Source organism: Suncus etruscus, chromosome 2 (genome assembly GCF_024139225.1).
Source record: "Suncus etruscus isolate mSunEtr1 chromosome 2, mSunEtr1.pri.cur, whole genome shotgun sequence".
Taxonomy (NCBI): domain Eukaryota; kingdom Metazoa; phylum Chordata; class Mammalia; order Eulipotyphla; family Soricidae; genus Suncus; species Suncus etruscus.
In genome coordinates, this window is record NC_064849.1 from 111833613 (window position 1) to 111856599 (window position 22987).

Sequence of the window (22987 nt, forward strand, 5' to 3'; positions counted from 1 at the left end):
GACGAAACCAACAAAGAAATAAAAAGATTCCTTGAGACGAATGACAATGAAGAAACAAATTGTCAAAATCTGTGGGACACAGCAAAAGCAGTAATTAGGGGAAAATTTATAGCAATACAGGCCTACATCAGGAAAGAGGAAAATGGCAAAACCAACAGTCTACAAGGGCACCTTAATAATCTTGAAAAACAGCAGCAAATGAATCCAAACATAGTCAGAAGACAAGAAATAATAAAAGCCAGAGCAGAAATAAAGAACATAAAAACAAAGAAAACAATACAAAAAATTAATGAGACCAAGAGTTGGTTTTTTGAAAAATTAAACAAGATAGACACCACTGGCAAGACTCATCAAAAAAGGGGTAACTCCCAAGTAAATAAGAACACAAATGAAAGGGGAAAGATTACAACAGAACCCTAAGAAATCCAAGCCATCATGAGAGAGTATTATGAACAACTGTACTCAGTTAGGCTAGAGAAACCTGAAGAAACCCACAGATTTCTGGAAAAATATCACCTCTCAGACTCAATAAAGAGGATGTAGAAAGCTTAAACAATCCAATCAAATCTAAGAAAATTGAACCAGTAATTAAGAACAAAAGTCCAGGTCCAGATGGTTTTACAAGTGAATTCTATTAAACATTCTGAGAACTACAACCACTAATCCTCAGACTCTTCCAAAATATTGAAAAGACAGGAATCCTTTCTAACTCATTCTATGAAGTGAATATCAAACTCATTCCCAATGATGGCAAAGATACCACCAAGAAAGAAAACTACAGACCAATCTCACTAATGAACATAGATGCAAAAATTCTTAATACAATCTTAGCAAACCGAATCCAACAAAACATCAAAAAGATTGTACACTATGACCAAGTGGGTTTTATACCAGAGATGCAAGGATGGTTCAACATAAGCAAATCAATCAACATCATACATCACATCAACAAGAAGAAAGACAAAGACCAGATGATCATATCAATCGACACAGAGGAGTCATTTGACAAAATCCAACACCCATTCATGCAAAAAAAAAAAAAAAACACTCAGCAAAATAAGGCTGGAAGGAACTTTTCTCAAGATAGTTACAGCTATCTATAAAAAGCCCATAGCCAACATTATCCTTAAGGGTGAAAAACTGAAAACATTCCCACTAAGATTAGGAACTAGGCAAGGCTGCCCACTTTCTCCACACTTATTCAACATAGTTTTAGAAGTACTAGCAACAGCAATATTCAAGAAAAGGGAATCCAGATAGGAAAAGAGGGAGTCAAACTATCTCTTTTTGCAGATGATATGATGATATACATAGAAAACCCTAAAGAGTCCACAGAAACAATAATCTAATACAGCAAAGTGGCTGGCTACAAAATCAATACACAAAAGACCATAACATTCCTTTATACAAATAATGAAGTAGAGGAGAAAGACATTAAGGAGTTGATCCCACTTAAAATAGTATCTAAAAATATCAAGTACCTGGGAATCAACCTAACAAGAGAAGTGAAAGACCTATACCATTAAAACTTCAAGATGCTTCAGAAAGAAATTGAAGAGGATATAAGAAAATGGAAGAACATTCCCTGCTCATGGGTAGAAAGTATCAACATAATCAAAATGAATATCTTACCTAAATTACTATATAGATTCAATGCAATCCCTATCCAAATTTTGACATCATTTTTAAGGAATTAGAACAATCAACTATAAAATTTATCTGGAACCAAAAAAGACCTAGTTTAGCCAAATCCATACTGAAAAAAACAAGAAACTGGGTGGCATTTCTTTACCTAACCTGAAGCTTTATTATAAAGCTGTAGTAATCAAAACAGCATGGTACTGGAACGAAGACAGAAAATAAGACCAGTAGATTAGAACAAAATATTCAGAGATATACCCCAAAATATATGGTCAAGTAATATTTGACAAAGGATCCAAGAACCTGAAATTAAACAAAGACAATCTCTTCAACAAATGGTGTTGGAACAACTGTATAACCACCTTTAAGAAACTAGAGATTGATCCATACTTAACACCCTACACTAAAAGCAACTCAAAATGGATAAAGACCTTGAAATCAGACCCTAATCTATAAAGTTCATCAAGGAAAAAATAGGAAGAATACTTCAAGATTTATACCTCAAAAAAGTCTTTGATGATGGATTGTCAATGGCAAGAGTAATAGCATCAAACCTAAATAAATGGGGCTACATCAAACTAAAAAGTTTCTGCATGGCAAAAGAAACACTAGCTAAAACTAGAAGGCAGCTAACAAAATGGGAAAAAAATTTCCACTCAAAGCATCAGATAAAGGGTTGATATCTAGGATATATACAAAGCACTTAGAAAGATGAGCCCCACCAAACCTAATAAAGCCATAGAAAAAGGAGAAGAAATGAATAGAAACTTTTCCAAGGAAGACCAACAGATGACCAAGAGGCACATGAAAACATATTCACCATCACTCATAATTAGGGAAATTCAAATTAAGACAACAATGAGGTACCAATTTACACCAGTGAGGATGGCACACATAAAAAATAATGGGTCCAATCTTAATTGGTGGGGATGAAATGAGAAAGAAACTCTCATCCACTGCTGGTGGGAATGCTGCCTGGTCCAACCACTATGGAAAACAGTATGGAGGGTGCTTAGTAAACTCAGAATTGAGCTACCATCTGGCCCAGCCATCTCACTCCTGGGTATCTATCCCCAAATTGGAAGGATATTCATTCCAAAGTATGTATGCATTCCACTATTTATCATGGCCATCAACACAATAGCCAAGATTTGGAACAACCTCAATGCCCAACAACAGATGAGTGGATCATGTAGTATTTATACACAATGGAGTAGTACATAGCAGTTAGAAATGACACAATCAGGGCCGGGCGGTGGCGCTAGAGGTAAGGTGCCTGCCTTGCCTGCGCTAGCCTAGGACGGACAGCGGTTCGATCCCCCGGCGTCCCATATGGTCCCCCAAGCCAGGAGCGACTTCTGAGCGCATAGCCAGGAGTAACCCCTGAGTGTTACCGGGTGTGGCCCAAAAACCAAAAAAAAAAAAAAAAGAAATCACACAATCATGGATTTTTCAGCAACATGGATGGATCTTCAAAATATTATGTAAAACAAAGTAAGCCCTAAGAAGAAGGATAAATATAGAATGATAGCATTTTTCTGAGGCATTTAGAATATATACCATATATGTATATAATACTACAGGAACCTATACCATTTCAAATGGTAGAAACTCCAAACACCACACATGCCAGTATATAATGAGGAGAAGTGTTCAAATGAAGAGGAATGGGGAACACAAAATAGCGAATATCCATTACAGCAAAGAGACCAGCAATGATCAAAACAATGGTCTAGATTGAACAGGTATGTAATCAACGTCTAATTACAAAGGTCTATAGTAATGCCCTAATGTATTTGTTCACAGAATCAGATGCAGAATATTATTGTAACTCTGAAACACCCACTTTAGTGAATACTAACAATGTTTTATTACCGTAATTTTACCAGGTATAAAATAACCTTTCAACTTCTTTGTCCACAGTGGCCCTGGGAAACAAAGAATGGACACCCTAATCTTAAACCTCAGTAATCAATCATGCTGGATACCATGTACAGTGCTCATTATGACAATGTCTCAATACAAGACTCTAATTTAACCACTTCCTTTTGTTTATGTCTTCTATTAGGACACAAAGCATATATTTATTCAGACCACTGGAATAGTCAATCACACACTACAAACCTATGTTATAGGTCCCAATCATCAAACATGTTTTTGAAAATTACTACTTACTTTTTATTTTCTTCTTTCTCTATCCCCTTCTCTTTTCCCTCTACTTCTTCTTTCCCTCTCTCCATTACTCTTCTCCACCAATTCAATCTATGTTTAATAATGTACTCGCTGTCAGTTGTTCCTTAGGAAAAGTACCTCTGTACTTAAGATGCAGCGATTGATACTATTAAGGGTAGTCACAGCTTATAGTCCTCACTACCACACTGCTTAGTACTCTAGATGCAAAAACTGTGTTTATCCTAAAAAAAACTCAGTCACTATGTAACCCTGAAACCCTTATTTAGCAAAGTCCACCATTGTTAGAGAGGAAGAGCCTTGAAAGAAGAAAACCCTCCAACACCTACGTACCAGCCCAATCTTTTTTAACTTATTTTGACAGTATCTACTTATTCTTCTTTTCTTTTCTCTAATATCTTTTGTTTTCCCCTCCTTTCTCTCCTAATCCGTATATCAGCCAATTACTTATCTTAACTCAATTATTTCTTAAATGCTCAGACCCAGCCTATGAGGGTCAGGCCTTCAACAACAACCTAGGAACCGATCACTAATGTTCGTCTTTACATAGGCATGAGTTTGTAGACAATGGACTCCTCTCTGACTCCTAAATCTAAAATGTGAACAATCCATGCCCAAGGTGTATATAGCCCCTTTTATATATTATCCCTCCTCCTCCCTTCAGAAATCCTTCTATCCTCTAATCCCCAATCCTGATTCATTATCCCTCCTTATTTAACTCTCTTTACCCTCAGTTCTTAACCCATTAGGTACTGATACCAATCTCCTGTCCCAATAAACTATCACCAAGCACCCAAAGCGAGAGAACACACTCTTAGCTCCATATCTCGTGCCTTGGTAAGAAACTACAACCAACACTTCTACAGACTCAAGCTTTGTGGCCCTTCTTCTCACCCTCCCAAATATGGACTGTTGCATGCTATCATTTCAGCTCCAGAAGTACCCCCAGCCCAAGGACATTACCTGATCCTTTATGGCTGCAAATCACTTCTCAAACTCAACAAGACCAAAAAGTGTGACGAAAATGTGCCATGGATTTCACCCCCCACAAGAACATCTCAAAAGACTTAATGGAGAAGCCTATATTTCCTTTATATGTTTAATGCCTCTATAACAATTCCTTCTAGTCTGCATATTCCCAAATGTAAGGTAGCCCCTTAAACACCTTCTTTTCCTTAATTCCTTTTTTAAATTCACTTTTATTTATTTATTTCAGTATAAATTCATAGATTCACTTTTATTTATTTATTTATTTATTTTATATATTTTTTCTCTTTAACTTCACCTGTTTTGACTCTGCTTGGTACAAAAACATACAAGAAAAAGTCTTGCCTGGGATGAAAGCTCAGGTCAAAACCAGGGCACAAAGATTCTGTAACCTGACATTCTTACAAATGCGCCAGCAATATAATACACCACCATTCCTTTTTGGCAAAGTCATACTTAAAAAGGGAGGGAGGGACTCTTACATATAGAAACAATCTCTTATCTACTAGAGATAAGAATCCACACATTTTTTGAATGAAGAGTACTTTATTTTTTTATTTAAACATCTTGATAACAAATATAATTGTGATTAGGTTTCAGTCATGTAAAGAACACCCCCCTTCACCAGTGCAACATTCCCAACACCAATGTCCTAAATCTCCCTCCATCCCACCCCACCCCCACCTGTAGTCTAGACAGGCTTTCCAGTTCCCTCATTCATTCACATGGTTATGGTAGTTCTCTGTGTAGTTATTTCTATAATTGCACTCACCACTCTTTGTGGTGAGCTTCATGAAGTGAGCTGGAAGTTTCAGCCCTCCTCTCATTGTCTCTGAGGATTGTTGCAAAAATGAATTTTATTTTTCCTAAAACCCATAGATGAGTGAGACAATTCTGCGTCTCTCTCTCTCTCTTTCTCTCTCTCTATCTCTCTCTGACTTATTTCACTCAGCATGATAGATTTCATGTACATCCATGTACAGGAAAATGTCATGACTTCATCTCTCCTGACAGCTGCATAATATTCCATTGTGTATATGTACCACAATTTCTTTAGCCATTCGTTTGTTGAAGGGCATCTTGGCTGTTTCCAGAACCTGGCTATTGTGAATAGTGTTGCAATAAATATAGGTGTGAGGAGGGGGTTTTTGTATTGTATTCTTGTGTTCCTAGGGTATATCCCTAGGAGTAGAATAGTCTTCATTATTATTTGTTTCTAGGAAAGGTTTGATTTCCTTTTTGATTTCATCTCGAACCCACTGATTGTTCAGTATCAGGGTGTTTAATTTCCAATTATTAAAGTTTTTCTTCTGTGTGCCTTTGTAGTTCACATCTAATTTCAGAACCTTGTGGTCAGCAAAGGTAGCCTGCAAGATTTCTATCCTCTTGGTTTTATGGAGGTATGTTTTATGTGTCAGCATGTAGTTTATCCTGGAGAATGACCCATGTACATTGGAGAAGAATGTGTATCCAGGTTTTTTGGGATGGAGTGTCCTATATATATCTACTAGTTCTCTTTCTTCCATTATTCTTTTCAGGGATAGTATGTTTTTGTTGGGTTTCAGTCTGGTTGACCTATCAAGTGTTGATAGGGCCATGTTGAGGTCTCCCACAATTATTGTGTTATTGATTTCTTCTTTCAGATTTCACTAACTGCATTAGATAATTTTCTGGTCTCTCATTGGGTGCATATATGTTTAATAGTCTGATTTCTTCCTGTTTTATATTTCCCTTGATTAGTACATAGTGTCCATCTTTATTCCTTACCACTTTTCTGAGTATAAAGTTGGTGTCATTAGATATTAATATGGCCACCCCAGCTTTTTTGAGGGTGTTATTTGCTTGGATAATTTTCCTCCAGCCTTTGATTTTGAGTCTATGTTTGTTCTGACTATTCCGATGTGTTTCTTGTAGGCAGCAGAAGGTTGGATTCATTTTTTGACCCATTTTGCCACTCTGTGTCTTTTAATTGGTGAATTTAGTCCATTGACATTGAGGGAGATGATTGTCACAGGATTTAATGTCATCTTTTTAGATAAGTTTGCTGTGTTTGTTGGTATCTCTTATCTTTGAGTAGACTTGTCAGTTTTTCCTTTAAGGCTGGTTTTTCATCTGTGAAGTTTCTGAGCTGTTGTTTATCCATGAAGCTATGTATTCTTCCTTCAAACCTGAACGTGAGTCGGGCTGAGTGCAGTATTCTCGGTGAGGCATTCATTTCATTCAGTCTTGTCACAATATCCCACCACTGTCTTCTGGCCTTGAGAGTTTCTTATGACATGTCTGCTGTAAGTCTTAGGGATGCTCCTTTGAATGTAATTTCCCTTTTTGATTTTGTTGCTTTCAGTATTCTATCTCTATCTGTGGGATTTGTCATTGTAATGTGGATGTGTCTTGGGTGTTTTTCTTTGGGTCTCTTTTAGCTTTTACTCTTCGGGCATGCAGGATTTGATTGCATGTAGTCTTTAACTCTGGGAGTATCTCTTTGATGATGTCTTTGACAGTTGATTCTTCCTGGAGCTTTCCTACCTGGGTCTATGGGACTCCAATGATTTCTTTTTTTTTTTATACTTCTCTTTATTTTAATATATTTTTATTTAAGTAACATGATCATATTTGGGTTACAGTCATAACCACAACACCCCCCCTTCACCAGTGTAACATTACCCCCTCCCCCTTCCCATCCCCTGCCTGTATTCGAGACAGGCATTCTACTACAGTTATTTGTTTTTAAGTTCAGTAAGTTATATTTTTTTTCCTTAAAGGATAAGAGTAAAAAATATAGTAAAGGTGTGATAGTGGGAATCGCAGTTGTTTGCATAGGTCCAGAAAAATGGGAAAATGGAGAAAAACTCCTTGACATGATTACAAAAAGGCCTCACCCTAGAAGTTTATTGGCATAATACAGACTCTGGGTTCCAGGCATACCAGTTCGTCCAACTCCAGTCATTCTCAAGATCCCGGTGAAACTTTTTCATACTTTAGCTATTGTTGGTATCAGGCTCATATTTAAAGACTCTGGATTCTGTGCATTTTTTTCATCGATGTCAGGCTGATGTGGAGCATCCTCTAGTTTCAGCATATCATTAAATGCGGAGCGATCTGCCCTGCATGCAGACTGTTGCTGAGTCGCCTGGGTGTTGGGAGCACTCTTTGGAGTAAGTCAATGCCAAAGCAGTGGTAGGTCTTCCCTGATAGAGGCTTGGATCCTGGTAATGTTAAAGACAATTGTGGTTGTTTCCTGTTGGGGACTGACTTGTTTGAGGCCATTTTGCTATTCTTTCTGCCATAATCCAGCCTTTCACCTAAAGGCTACATGCAGTCTTGCTGTAAGTTCTTGGGCCAAAGAGAAAGGAAAATGCAGCTGCAAAGTATAATTAATCTTTTAGCCCGGAGGAGAGCAACACAGCCCAGTACCATTCCCAGAAAAGAGGCCTTACTCCCTTAACCATATCCCTGAGTTTACAAGACATTCATTATTGTGTATATGCTACATTGTCTGTTCAAGATCACTGAGGCAAGCACATCTTGCACCACCTCCTGATAGTCAAGCAATTAGGAATGCAGCTAGAAGGTCACAAGATGTTTCCATGGATTCTGCAAGAAGTATTGCCCACTTGCCTTATTTGGAATAATGAAGTAATTTTCATGCCAAAAGTGTGATTGACATCACCCTTGTACTGCCCCCTTCTCCTTCTCTATATAAGAAGGAGCTGTAGCCAAATAAAGTTGCCCTTGAGCAGTGAGACATTGCCTTGGGTCTTTATTATTAACCTCTCTCAGATTTTTTACAGTGTGGTTGTGCTTCTACCCAGCAAAATAGGAGTGCGGTTGTCTGAGAAGTCTTCCCAGCTAATTCCTGCTGGCCGGGCCCCCCTGGGGGGCTTCAGGACCCCGCATTTTGGCGCCCAACGCTGGGCTCGAAGACCACCGCCACACTCCGAACGACTACGGGTCGGCGAGTCCGGAGCTGTTTCGTAAATCGCAGGATATACCCCATCCGGGTAGGCGTTGAAACGAGTTAGCCTTAATCAAATATTTAAACTGCAGTTTTTTCAGTCGTTCCGATCACCGCCCCTGATTGGCTCTTGGGGCTTCGCCCGTTGGCTTCACTTCCATGGGTGTTTCATTGAGTACTGAACTTAAATTCATTATTGATATTCAGTCTGAGTTGAAAGCCAGACATGTAGAGGTTACCAAAAAGAATATTTGTAATTTTCTTATGTTTATTCATAATGTATGTCATTGGTTTATTATTACCTGTCCAGAAATTGTTGCGTCCACTTGGGACAAAGTAGGACATGAAATGAGTGATTATTTTGTAAATAATGATGATTCACAAAAGGAAAAAATTATGTTCCAATATTGGAGCCTGTTAAGAGATATCATTGTAACTAAAAATGCCGGAACCGCCAAAGACATCATCCATGCCGTTGAATCTCATGTACAACAAGTCTCCCATGAGTGTTCCAGGACTCCCTCTCGTTCTAATTCTGTCTCTCATCTCCCTTCTCCCTCTGAAAATCCTTCTCCTTGTCCTCCCTCCACCACTGATTCTTCTACCTTTGTCTCCAAAGTAACTAATGCTCTTAAAGATCTCTCTAATGCTTCTCATTTATATCCCTCCCTTACTTCTGTCCATGCTTCTGCTCTATGCACCCAGACCCCTACAGAAGAGGCCGCTGCACCCTCTGTGCAAAATCCTAAACAGCCCTTCACTTCCCTAGCTTCAGCTCCGTCCCTGTTCCACCAAAACCTTTACTCCCCTCACCACCCTCCCCTCCTTAGCCAGCAATTGCAACAATACAAAGCCTTTAATTGGAAAAGCCTCAAAGAGCCATTTCAAGCCGTAACCTCCTATGGCCCCCAAGCCCCTTACACGCTCTCCTGCTTAGAATCTAAAAGCTGAACTCTTTGTCTCTTGGGAAGTTAACTTTTTTTTCCGCTGCAAAGCCCTTGCAAATAGGCAGGAATCCTAATCTCTAAGCTCTTATAGCTGGCCTCGCCTCTTTTCATACCTTAAAGGTACAGCACACTTTCCAGGTCCCAGCTTGCCAACATGGCTCTTGCTGCCCTCCGTGCCTGGAAGTCGCTCCCCAAAGCCAGCATTCCAGCAGCTCCCCCCACACCGGCAACAAACTGTTGCTGCTTTCTCCCTCCCCCCCCCCCTTTTTCTGACTTGAGTTCCCAACTCACCACAATTACATCCATGGTCTCTCACCTCTCTAACAAACTTGATAATGCTCTTAGCTCAAAAACCAGCGCTACCTTTCCTGTCTTTCTCCCTAATGGAGAAAGTCTTCCCCCGCCTGCTCAGCAGCCTCCACCGCGGAGAACACTCAGTCCCTAACCATGGCAGATTCCCTCCTCTCACCGCTCCCCCTCTTAAAGCTATAGAAATGAAACTACTTGGCCAAATTGAAAATCTTAAACAAATCTTAAGCCTTCAAAAACAGGCTGCTTCTCTTAATTCACAGGTTTCTGCCTTTCAGGCGTTCCCCCCCCCCTCCTAAATCTATAGTTGTCTGTCCTCTGCCCACTGAATTCCACGGCCAGGCCCCCCCTCTTGAGAATTCAAAGGAACAAACTAATAAAAGTCAGGCTAAGTGCCATAAAACAGAAACTGCTGCAGTGCCTACAAAAAATTCTAAGGGCACAGTAAGCAGAATAATTACAAAGTATCATCTGCTAAGCCATAAAACCTTGCGATATCTACACTTTGCTGTTAAAACTTCTGAGCCTAATGTACCCTTTACTTTGCTCAAACCAATCCTCAGCCTCCTTCAGCCTCTTTCCTGCCAGCCTTGGAAAACAGCCAGCTCAAACCCTGCCACTCCCACTTTAAGCCTTCCAATTCACCTTGAAATACCCAATCTTTGTTATTCAAAAGAAATCTGAAAAGTGGCATCTCTTGCATATTCTCAAATCAATTAATAAAACCATGATCCCCATAGTGCTTTTGCAACCCAGACTCCCCTCTTCGGTTGCCATTCCCTCTAATTCCAATAAATTAGTAATTAATCTTAAAAGATTGCTTTTTTTTTCCTATATATCATTACACCCTGCTAACTGTAAATAATTTGCCTCTAACCTTCCTGCTGTTAACTGTGCTAGCCCCTCCCCAAGTTATCAGTGAAAAACTCTGCTTCACCTTGTCAGCCCTACACTTCGTCAAATATGTGTTATTAGGTTTAGTGCATTAAGTGGTGTAAAGTAATTATTAAAACATTAAAAAGCAACAGAAAGATAAAGGCAATAAATTTTTTTTTCATGCCTCTCAGAAAATTTTAAAGCAAGGTCATAATTCTGTCACTTTACAGATAACAAAATATTGGTAAAAGAAAAACTTTTTTGTGTTTTAAAATCCAAACGAACACAAAAGTGTTAAATTTAAATCTTATATTTCTATTAAAAGTTTTATTTTAATTTTTAAAGTATTTACAAAATTATGTCAAAAATAATGTGGTTAGCCTTTTTAAACAATATAGTTAATTTAATGCACAGTAAACACCTAAGTGTGCTTTATAATACCCTTAGTTTTAACTTTGTGCTACAGCAATGGTTGTTCTTTATTTCTGCATTGAAAGAACTATTATTTTAAGTGCATTCAAAATATCAGCACATTATATAAATCTGTATATTTGTGTCGCAGTGAAAAAATAATATAAATGAAAAAATATATTATATATAATTTTATAAGTAATATATAAAAGTAACTAAACTTTATAAGCAAATTAACTAGTATTAAATACAATTTTAGTCTTAAGTTCTAAGTGTGTAAATGTATCCAATGTCTTTAACTATATTTTATAATAATCTAAGCATTTAGTTAATTTAGTATATAATATTTTTTACAAATTATTCACTTAAAGTCTTCATAGTAAAAACAGTTGTTTGTATTTTTAAAATCAGTTTTTTATACCTTTAATAATCATAGTTCATGCTATTGTGTTTAATCATAAAAATTTTAACACTTTATTGCAGCTGTCTTACTGTTCTACTGCAAAACCAATTTAAATAAAACCTATTCATTTACAGCAAATGATTTCATACTTCGGAGTGAAGACTCCTTCTACAGTGCTCATTAACCATTTTACTTAATGTTTTAAACTTCAAATTAAAATTGTTTTAAAAATGTTTTGTGTTAAATCTAAACCTTAAAATTTATTTTCAACAAAGTTCCACTCCATCTACATTAAGTACTTCTCAAAACTAAAAAAGTTTTTCTACAAAAATTTTTTTTCTTCTCACAAACATGCTAGCTAAATATTTAAAAGCGCTTGTCAATTTTTTATAAATAAGTCTTAAATCAATCCTTTTGTCTGTTTATGTGTCTGTTGTGATGAATAAAAGTGGCCACAAGTGTAAAATGTTGTGTTTAGTGTTGTTTTGTTTTGTCTGTTTATTTGTTATCTCTACATTTTATAATAATACAATTTTTAAAGCCTTATCCATTTTTCAAATTTCAATTAATTTTTTCAACCTGGTTCAGTCTGGTCAGTTCACAAACTGGCATCTTGCAACTAAAAATCATGTGTTAAAAATTATGTATTAAGCTAGCTTTGTCCTTCTAAGAACATGGCGGAAGGTGTGAGAGATGGCAAACCCCAAATTTCTCAATGGCCATCGGGGATAACTTTTCCCTGGAGAATTTCTGGACTTTGCAGTCACCCAACTTTCCTGCTATGTGTAAGTTCAGGCCTATAGAATATGTATTTATGGCTAAAAAATAGCATCCAGCTTTAACATAATAACTAAAAGTTTAAGAAAAATCCTTTATATTCAGTTAAAAAAATTTTTTTTTAATTAGCAATTGTTAATTATAAATTTTCTTTTATGCCAAAGTCTAACAGAGGTCAAATAACATTCCCGTGGTATTCAAAAATAACTAGTGTAATGTAAATTGCTAATGTTTTCTGCAAATTCTTAATTTTTATATGAAGTAACCATTTTGCCTTCTGCCAAGCTGTTTTCTTATAAACCTCCTGCTAGCCGCCATTCCTGCAAACCTGTTTCTGACGGACTCCACCTTTGACAATGCTGAATTAAGCACTCTGCCTAGCTGCCTTAAATGCCCACCATTGCAACCAACAACCTCCATTGCAAACAAGTCATGGTCGTAAAACTTTGCTTACTCAAACCATATATGTGCCCGCCTGTTCAACAATCACACATTTGCAATCAAACCATTATTGTTAACAACTCTTCCATCTTCATTGAAGCCCCCAACTCCACTTATTTTGTTTACTCCACTGCATTTTCTCCCCATATTGTTACTGAAATGTTTCTTGCTTATCATGATTATTATGTTTTAGCTTTGTTAATGCCTAAAATAACCATCAAACCTGTTGGTCCGGTTTCCACCTTGAACCTCATCCTGCAAATGGTCAATGCCTCTGCCCGAGCGCCCTCCAACACCAGCTATGAACACTGTTGAATCTGCAATTCACCGGTTTCGCCGTTTTATGAAAGCATCACAACGTTTAAACCTCCTATCTACACCAATGACTCTAAACTTCTTCTCTGGAAAGTTCAGCCTCAGCGTCATTAACTCACTGTTGAGCAAGTTGTGAGCTACGAACTCTGCCTTCTAGCCCATCCTTCTCCTCTCAAGTTATTTTAAATATTATAAATGCCTCTGCTCTAGCCCTCACAGAACCATATTATAAACGCTGTTAGCTTAGCTTCTCTCCTCAACCCCTACGATACTGTTAGTTCCCTTGCTGATATAGTTCTTCAAAATCGTCGTGCTCTATATTTTGCCCTTATGAAAGAGGGGGGAGTCTGTGTAGCCCTTAAGGAACAATGTTGTATTTTTAAAGACAAAACTGGATTAGTTAGGGACAGCGTCCAACATATTGGTGATGGTATAAAAGATTTTGAAAAACATTTCGATGAAGAACAAGGCTGGTACCAGGATTGGTTTTTCTCTTCTCCTTGGTTCCACACAATCTTGTCCACCGTTGTGGGCCCTCTTATTAGCCTCATGCTGCTCTTTTCTCTTGGCCCATGGATTTTCCGCAAAATCACTGCCTTTATTAAGAACCAGGTAGATGAACAGGCAAAAACCTCTATTCAGGTTAACTACCAGCGTCTAACCCCACGTGACTCCTGTGAAAACTTGGCTTTAGTCACCAAGCCGCCTTTCCAGCCACTAAGTTTCCAGGAGATAGAGCGCATAGCTAACAAACGGAGCTCGCTCCGGTACTTGTGCTCTCGGCTGTGGAGATACCTACGACGGGATTAGCAAGGTCCCAGTTAGGACACGGCCCTAAAAGGCTACAACACATAATTCGGATCTCTGTGCACACCCACGGCGCTTGTAGCCACCTTTTAAATGCGGCTTTGGCCGTGTCTGACCTGGTCAAACCTTGTAGCCTAAGACACGGTTCTTCCACCCGCTCACGACTTTCCTTCTTTTATTAGAAGAGAAAGGGGGAGATGTTGGGGACTGACTTGTTTGAGGCCATTTTGCTATTCTTTCTGCCATAATCCAGCCTTTCACCTAAAGGCTACATGCAGTCTTGCTGTAAGTTCTTGGGCCAAAGAGAAAGGAAAATGCAGCTGCAAAGTATAATTAATCTTTTAGCCCGGAGGAGAGCAACACAGCCCAGTACCATTCCCAGAAAAGAGGCCTTACTCCCTTAACCATATCCCTGAGTTTACAAGACATTCATTATTGTGTATATGCTACATTGTCTGTTCAAGATCACTGAGGCAAGCACATCTTGCACCACCTCCTGATAGTCAAGCAATTAGGAATGCAGCTAGAAGGTCACAAGATGTTTCCATGGATTCTGCAAGAAGTATTGCCCACTTGCCTTATTTGGAATAATGAAGTAATTTTCATGCCAAAAGTGTGATTGACATCACCCTTGTACTGCCCCCTTCTCCTTCTCTATATAAGAAGGAGCTGTAGCCAAATAAAGTTGCCCTTGAGCAGTGAGACATTGCCTTGGGTCTTTATTATTAACCTCTCTCAGATTTTTTACAGTGTGGTTGTGCTTCTACCCAGCAAAATAGGAGTGCGGTTGTCTGAGAAGTCTTCCCAGCTAATTCCTGCTGGCCGGGCCCCCCTGGGGGGCTTCAGGACCCCGCAGTTTCCATAGATGGTATCCATTGTTCAGGTGTGTGTGAGCGATGCCTATTCTTCTGAGGCGTGAGCCAAATCATTATGCCAATGTTCAGGGTAAAAGGCCTAATTACATTACCAAATTTGTGTTCCCATCTCTATTAGGTAAGAACTTGTTTGCATATGTATTATTTTCCCATTTTAATGTGCCTATGCAAAAGAGAAGCAGTGCCACAAGATACTGTTGGTGCATCTGGGGGGCGATGAATAAAGTCCAAAATTCCCCATAACTTGGTAAAAACATGAAATCTATACAGCGATACTCTTCTACCAGTATTGCTTATAAAACAGATCTCAAAGGGGGAAAATCAAACAATCAAATAACAAATCCAGTGGGCAAAATTGTCACTATATGAGGATATTCGACAAGAGTTATAAATGTTAAGGGAATACATCTGAGATATACAAAGGAGATACACGTGACCCTTTTATGTTTTAGAAATAGTCAAGAGGGAGGGGGTAGTTTCCGAGATACCATTTTGGTCTGTGATTGGACAAGCGAAGAGAGCATGAAGCCATGTCCTCCCTTGTTGCCTGCTGAAGCTTCCAACTCCTCGAGAGGCATTTGCTTCCTAATTGCTGGAAGTTGAAAGTTCAGAAGACCCCTCCCAGCCCCTTGCAGAAACAAGGAAGCCTGGGGTCTCTTTTAAATTGCACCTCAATGGATACCAATTGCTGGGACCCTGAGCAGGTGTCCAGGAAAACCCTGGGGACGAGGAGGAAGGAGAGAGAAGGCTGCTGGGGCCTGCCGAGGCTGTATCTTCAACTTATCTTGGCCAAAAAGCCGACAGCATGGAACCTTGCCGTGACACATTGCCTGCTAAAACTTCAGACTCCACACAAAAATTACTGTGAAAGATATGTAATCTACCTTGGCCAAAACAAAAATCATTAGTACAGAAAATGGTTAAATGTGGGGTAACAAGAGATGGGAGTGAGGGAGTAAAGGAATAAAATGAGCCTTGGACGGCGTTCAGATAATGACAAGCAGATAAAACACAATGATATCCATATATTTTTTATAATGTTTCACAATGGACAAGTTTAATCAGGAAACTTCCCTGATAAGTCCTAATACCATAACGTATTGTGACCCATGTCCCGCACCCCTTCCTAGGCCTGGTTAAAGCAGCCTTTGGCATGGTGGAGGGCTGCCAAACACCATGCTGGCAGGACCTCCTGGCTAGTTACCCAGGAAGGAAAGAGATCCTTCCTGAGCCAGAAGGCGGAAAGGTCACAGCCCCCACCCCCAGACCCTCTCTTTCAAGCCGGGAGGGAAATGGGGAGAGCCTAGGAAAACCAATAAACTCCTCCAAGGGACCCACCTCGTTGGCTTGCCCAGCCATGTGGCCAGGCAAAGCCCTGGAGTACTGGAGGAAGGAGGTGGAGGGGTGCTGGGGTGACCCATGTCCCGCACCCCTTCCTAGGCCTGACTCCAATTATTTCTTATGTTGTTTCTGTTGAGTTTATCAAAGACTTCTATTTTCATCTGTTCGCATTCCTTGAGTACTTTTTTCCATTGCCTGTTCTTTTGTTTTAAGGTTCTTTTCCAATTTCTTCTGTTGTGTTGAGTTTTTCTGCATCACATCTTCCAGTACTCCGATTCTCTCCTCAGCTGCTGTTACCCTGCTGGCGAGGCCATCCATTGAGGTCTTCAGTTGAGCTACCGTGTTTTTCAGATCTGTTATTTCAGTTTGGAGTTTTCTGATTTCTGTCTTTGTGTTCTGTTCAGATCGATATATGCTTTCTCTGAGTTCTACAAACATCTTCCATATTGCTATTTTAAGTTTCTTATCCGAGAGGTTAATCAGGTGGTTGGAATTTATTAGGTCATCCGAGCTTTCATCTTCATTCTCTGTGCATGGTGTTTGCCTGCGAGGTTTCCCATTATCACGCTTGTAGTGTGGTTTTTCCTGCGTGTTGTGGTGGGGTTCATTGGTTAGAAATAAATTAACCCGTTGCCTCTAGTTGACAGTTTTTTAGGGGTGCACTCCCTAGGCCTCTGAGGAGACCTTCAGGTATTCAGAAACACAGACAGGCACAGGAGAAGTTTCCCTTGAAATCCTCAGAGTGAACAAAGGCACAGCAGGGCGGAGCCTCTGCAGGCCAGAGAGCTTAGCTTATTGGACATGACCCCACAGCCAGAGTTTACTCACTGGGCAGCTTCAAAATGCAGTTTTTTGGGGGTGAATTCCCTAGTCCTCTGAGGAAACCTTCAGGTATTCAGAAACACAGACAGGCACAGGAGAAGTTTCTTCCTTGTATTTTGTTGTATTTATGCATAGGTGTTAAAATTTTGCTCCCATGTTTATAAATAGTACTTTTAATTCCAAATTCCAATGACATATTACTACTATATAGGAAAGCAATTGACTCATATCTTTGCTTCCTAAAACTTTATTTTATCAGATATCAACTGGAGCATTATTTGCTATCAATTTGGGAAGGAGATTTTCTGTGTCAAACATCATCTTATCAGTAAAAAATATAGTTTTATTTCTCTTTCCCAATTTGCCAGTCAATTACATATTTATTGCTTGCTTTTTTGTGTGTGTTAGCTAGGGTTTATAGTATATTACCAAAAAATAAATAGGGATGGGAGCATTCTAGCCTTGTTCTTAGTTTTAGGTAAAAAAAAAATTGTCAACCTCCATCAGTAAATAATGGATCAAAATCTTTTTAAATAATTTCTTTATTTAAATACAATGATTACAAACATAATTGTAGTTGGGTTTCAATCATAACAAAAGCAGCCCCCTTCACCAGTGCAACATTCCCATAACTCATAACCCAGCGCTCCCATCTCTTCCTTCCCCCACCCTCACCTGTATTCAAGACAGGCTTTTAACATCCTTCACTTACTGACATTGTTGTGATAGTTCTCAGCATAGTTATTTCTCTAACTGCACTCACCACTCTTTGTAGTGAGTTTCATATCTTGAGCTGTTCCTTCTGGTGCTCTACTCTGGAAATTATTTCAATGTCTTTAATTTTTCTAAAAACCATAGATGAGTGAGACTATCCTATGTGTCTCTCCCTCTGACTAATTTCATTCAGCATGATAGAATCCATGTACACCCATGTATAGGAAAATTTTATGACTTCGTCTTTTCTGACAGCTGCATAATATTCCATTGTGTATATGTACCACAATTTCTTTAGCCATTCATCTGTTGAAGGGCATCTTGGTTGTTTCAGAGTCTGGCTATTGTAAAAAGTACTGTGATGAATATTGGTGTGAGGAAGAGATTTTTTTGTATTGTATTCTTGTGTTCCTAGGGTATATCACTAGGAGTGGTATAGCTGGATCAAATGGGAGCTCAATTTCCAGTTTTTTGAGGAATCTCCATATTGTTTTTTATAAGGACTGGACTAGATGGCATTCCCACCAGCAGTGAATAAGAGTTTCTTTCTCTCCACATTCCCGCCAGCACTGATTGTTCTTGTTCTTTATGATGTGTGACAGTCTCTGTGGTGTGAGATGGTACCTCATTGTTCTTTTGATTTGCATCTCCGTGATGATTAGTGACGTGGAGCATTATTTTTATGTACCTTTTGGCGATTTGTATTTCTTTTTTGAGAAATTGTTCCTTTCTTTTCCCATTTTTTGATGGGGTTAGTTTTTTTTTTCTTGTTAAGTTCTGTCAGTACATTGTATATCTTAGATATTAACCTCTTATCTGATGGGTATTGGGTGAATAGCCTTTCCCATTCTGTGGGTGACTTTTGTATCCTAGGCATTATTTCCTTTGAGGTGCAGAAGTTTCTCAGTTTAATTTAGTCCCATTTGTATATCTCTGCTTCAACTTGTTTAGAGGGTGCTCTTTCTTCCATGAAGATGCCTTTAGTTTCAATGTCCTGGAGTTTTTTACCTACGTGTTGTTCTATATACCTTATGGTTTCAGGTCTGATAATCCATTTGCATTTGACTTTGGTGCATGGTGTTAGCAGGAGGTCTGAGTCTTTTTTTTTTTTTTTTTGCAAGTGGCTGCCCAGTTCCTCCAACACCACTTGTTGAAGAGGCTTTCCTTGCTTCATTTTGCATATCTTGCCCCTTTAACAAAGATTAATTGATTGTATATCTGGGGAGCATTCTTTGAATATTCTAGTCTATTCCATTGATCTGAGGATCTGTCTTTATTCCAATACCATGCTGTTTTAGTGTCTATCGCTTTGTAATACAATTTAAAGTTGGGAAAAGTGATGCCTCCCATATTCTTTTTCCCAGGGGTTGCTTTTGCTATTCTTGGGTGTTTATTGTTCCAGATGAATTACAAGAGTGTTTGATTCACTTCTTTGAAGAATATTATGGGTATCCTTAGAGGGATTTCATTAAGTCTGTACAATGCTTTGGTAAATATTGTCATTTTAATTATGTTAATTCTCCTAATCCATGAGCAGGGTATATGCCTCCGTTTCTGTGTGTCCTTTTTTATTTCTTGAAGCAGGGTTTTGTAGTTTTCTTTGTATAAGTCCTTCACATCACCTTGATACCAAAACCAGAGATGCTAAGAAAAAAAAAACTACAGACCAATATCCCTGATGAATACAAATGCAAAGATCGTCAACAAAATTCTGGCAAACAGAATTCAATGTCTCATCAAGAAGGTCACTCACCACGACCAAGTAGGTTTTATCCCAGGAATTCAAGGGTGATTTAACATGTGTAAATCAATCAACATAATGCACTATATCAACAAAAAGAAAAATAAAAACCATTTGATCATATCAATAGATGCAGAGAAAGCATTTGATAAGATTCAACACCCATTTTTGATTAAAAAAACTAATCAAGATGGGAACAGAAAAAACTTTTTTTCAATATAGTACATATAATGTATAATAATGTATAAAATGTATAATAATACATCTTAAGATGTGTATTCCTAAATATACAGGTAGCCTCCTCCACCACTTGTTTCATTCGAATATCTTTTCTTTTTAACTCAGTTTTATTTATTTGTTTTATTTTAATATATACATTTTTTTTCTCTAACCTTACCATTTTTGTTGCTGCTTGGTACAAAAATCCTTGACTGGGATAAAAGCTCAGATCAAAACCAGACCACAAAGACTGTGTGTGTGCAGCCTGTCATCCTTACCCAGAATAGAATCAGCAACACAGTATGACATCATACGTTTTTGTATGGGCACAGTAAAAAAAATGGAAAACCATAGACACAGAAACAAGATCTTATATTCTTGGGATAAGAACTCACACTTTTTATTGCAGAAGGGTGCCTCTCATCCTGAACATGTTTCATGTGGATACAACGAAGTCTCCAGGAGATTGGACAGTTTTAGTCCAATCCCAAACCCCAGTTCCCAAACGTAGAACTGATACAGCTCCAGGCAACACCACCAGGAACTAAGCTCCATTGGGAGATTTATAAATCTGGCACCAACTTGTGCCAGTTTTGATATGACAATGAGGAAAGGACAACTTGACCTAAGACCAGGTTGTCCTATCACATCACGTAACACTAAATGGAAATCAGAAGATGTATCATCCTTTGAACTGTGAAAAATAAGAGCACCAACAACAGAAAACTGACTTTGACAACCATGACTGAACAGAACCTACCTTGAGACCAATAAGGAAAACCCTACCCTAGGCTGTAGCCCAAGAATCCAACAACAACAAGATGTCTTATTGCAGAGGCCCAACTTGGACAACAGAGACTGAGCAGAATCTTTGGATCCATAATATCCTAGAATTCAGCTTAGGGACTGAACAAACATGGAGCAAGTGTTACAGAAGACTGAACACAACAACAATGATGGATAGGAACCTCTAGAACCATAAAGACTCTATCCTAGAGCCTGACCTATAACCTGCGCAAATACCAGGATCGCTAGCTACAGTGGATTGATTTTCTCACACACAACTGAGAGGAAAGTTTCCTAGCACCACAAAAAAGCCTTTGGGATGGGGTAATGAGTATATATGGAGCCAGGGGTTGATCCTATGATGGTATGCTTCAAGGATGGAGAAATGCTGAATCTCTTGGGCCACAGGAATTCCCCAATGCTTATTGTGCCTATGCAAAAAAAAAAAAAAAAAGTGGTGGGAAAGCTAAACCCTGCCACTCCAACACCCCTACTTTTTCTTGTTTTGTTTTGATTTGTTAGTTTTTTACTTTATTTTCCTTCTCTTTTTTCTTCCACTTTCTCTTTCTTTTTTACTCTTGTGGTTATTATTTGGTGATTTATTTTTTTTATTTGCTGGGTGCATTTTTTTTCTTTTTTCTTCCATTTTTTTCCTCTCTTTTTTTGGTAGTTGTTACCAATTTTCTTTCTTCCTTTTTTCTGATCCTTTTTTATCTCCAATGACAGTGGAATGGATGCTCAATCTACAACAAGCTGTAAAGTGGAGACCAGTTGCACTAGCATTCTGGGGGGTAATAGAGGGAGATATGGGATACACGCTGGGAACAGGGGTGGAGGGAGGACAGCACTGGTGGTGGAAATTCCCCTCACTCATTGTCACTATGTACCATAAATAATGCAGTGAAAGATTTGTAATGCACTTTGTCACAATAAAAATTAAAAAAAAAAAAAAACTAATCAAGTGTCAATGGAGAACAACTAAAAGCCTTTCCTCTAAAATCCGGTACAAAACATGGCTACCCTCTCTCATCACTCTTATTCAACATAGTGCTGGAAGTTCTGCCATAGCAATTAGGCAAGAGAAAGATATTAAGGGCATCCGGATAGGAAAAGAAGAAGTCAAGCTCTCACTGTTTGCAGATGACATGATACTATATTTAGAAAATCCTAAAGACTCTACCAAAAAACTTCTAGAAACAATACATTCATATTGTACTGCAAAGTGACAGGCTACAAAATTAACACACAAAAATCAATGGCCTTCTTATACACCAATAATGATAGAGAAGAAATGAATATCAAAAAAATATCCCATTTACATTAGTGCCACACAAACTCAGATCAAAGAAGTTTCTTTCAACTTTCATCAAGCTGAAAAAGTTTGTCTTAATTTTTAATTTGCTGACAATTTTTCGCAAAAATGGGTCTGGCCTTTGTCAAATGCCTTTTTTACATTTTAATATGAATTTTTTTGCCTGCTATAGTGGTAGATTTTATTAACTTATTAATTGTTTCTCAAATTCTGAACCAGGTCACTTACCTTGAACAAAGGTCACTTAATATGGTGCATGATTCTTTTATTTGCTGATGCTTCATTGAGGGTTTCTGTAGTTCGCTTCAAAATAGATCTGTTCTATTGCTTACTTTTCTTGTAAAATCTTTGTCTGATTTTATATTAGGTAATATTTGCCTTTTACTATTAGAAAGTGTTCTCTGTGATTATTTTCTTGAGAATATTTTAGAAAACTGATACCATTTTTTCTTAAGTAATTGATGGAAATCACTGGTGCAATTATCTGAGCCTGGTACTCTCATTTGCTATTTGGGGGGTGGGTGGGGACATGCCCATCAGTGCTCAAGGATTACTCTTGGCTCTATACTCAGGAATTACTTCTGGTTAGCTCAGGATACATATGGGTTGCTAGGGATCAAACCCCAGTCTGCCACATGCAAGGCAAGTGCATTAACTACTGTGCTATCACTGCAGCCTCAAATACTCTCTTTTATAAGTTAACTGATAATTTAATCTATTAAATGACAATTGTCTATTCTAATTTTTTTCTTAATGTGTTAGTTTTGGTAGGTATTTTGTTTTCTAAAAAACTAGTTTACTTTGAGGCCTGAGAGATAGCACAGTGGTAGGGCATTAAAAAAACAAACAAACAAACAAACAAAAACAAAACAAAAAAAACACACTAATTTACTTTATCTCAGTTATGCAATTTGTGAGTATAGACTTTCAGAAATTCATTCTCCCTTACTCCATAGACCCCCTTGACAGTTTAATGTGAGCAGTAACTTCCTACATTGTTCAAATAGAAACCTAGCTATTGTTATCTCCAAAGTATCTAAGTTACCTGAATGCCTAACATGCCAAAATTTAGGTATAATTCTCCTTTGTACAGAAAAAAGTTCTCTTTGTTAATAAAA

At 38.3% G+C, this 22987-nt stretch overlaps 1 non-coding gene across 1 annotated transcript; it reads left to right on the plus strand.

The window, feature by feature from the left end:
- Positions 1-11311: 11311 nt before the first annotated feature.
- On the plus strand, positions 11312-11441 carry LOC126002495 (small nucleolar RNA SNORA22). Its single transcript, XR_007493190.1, has one exon. It is a non-coding gene; the product is annotated as a small nucleolar RNA SNORA22 (small nucleolar RNA).
- Positions 11442-22987: the final 11546 nt, after the last annotated feature.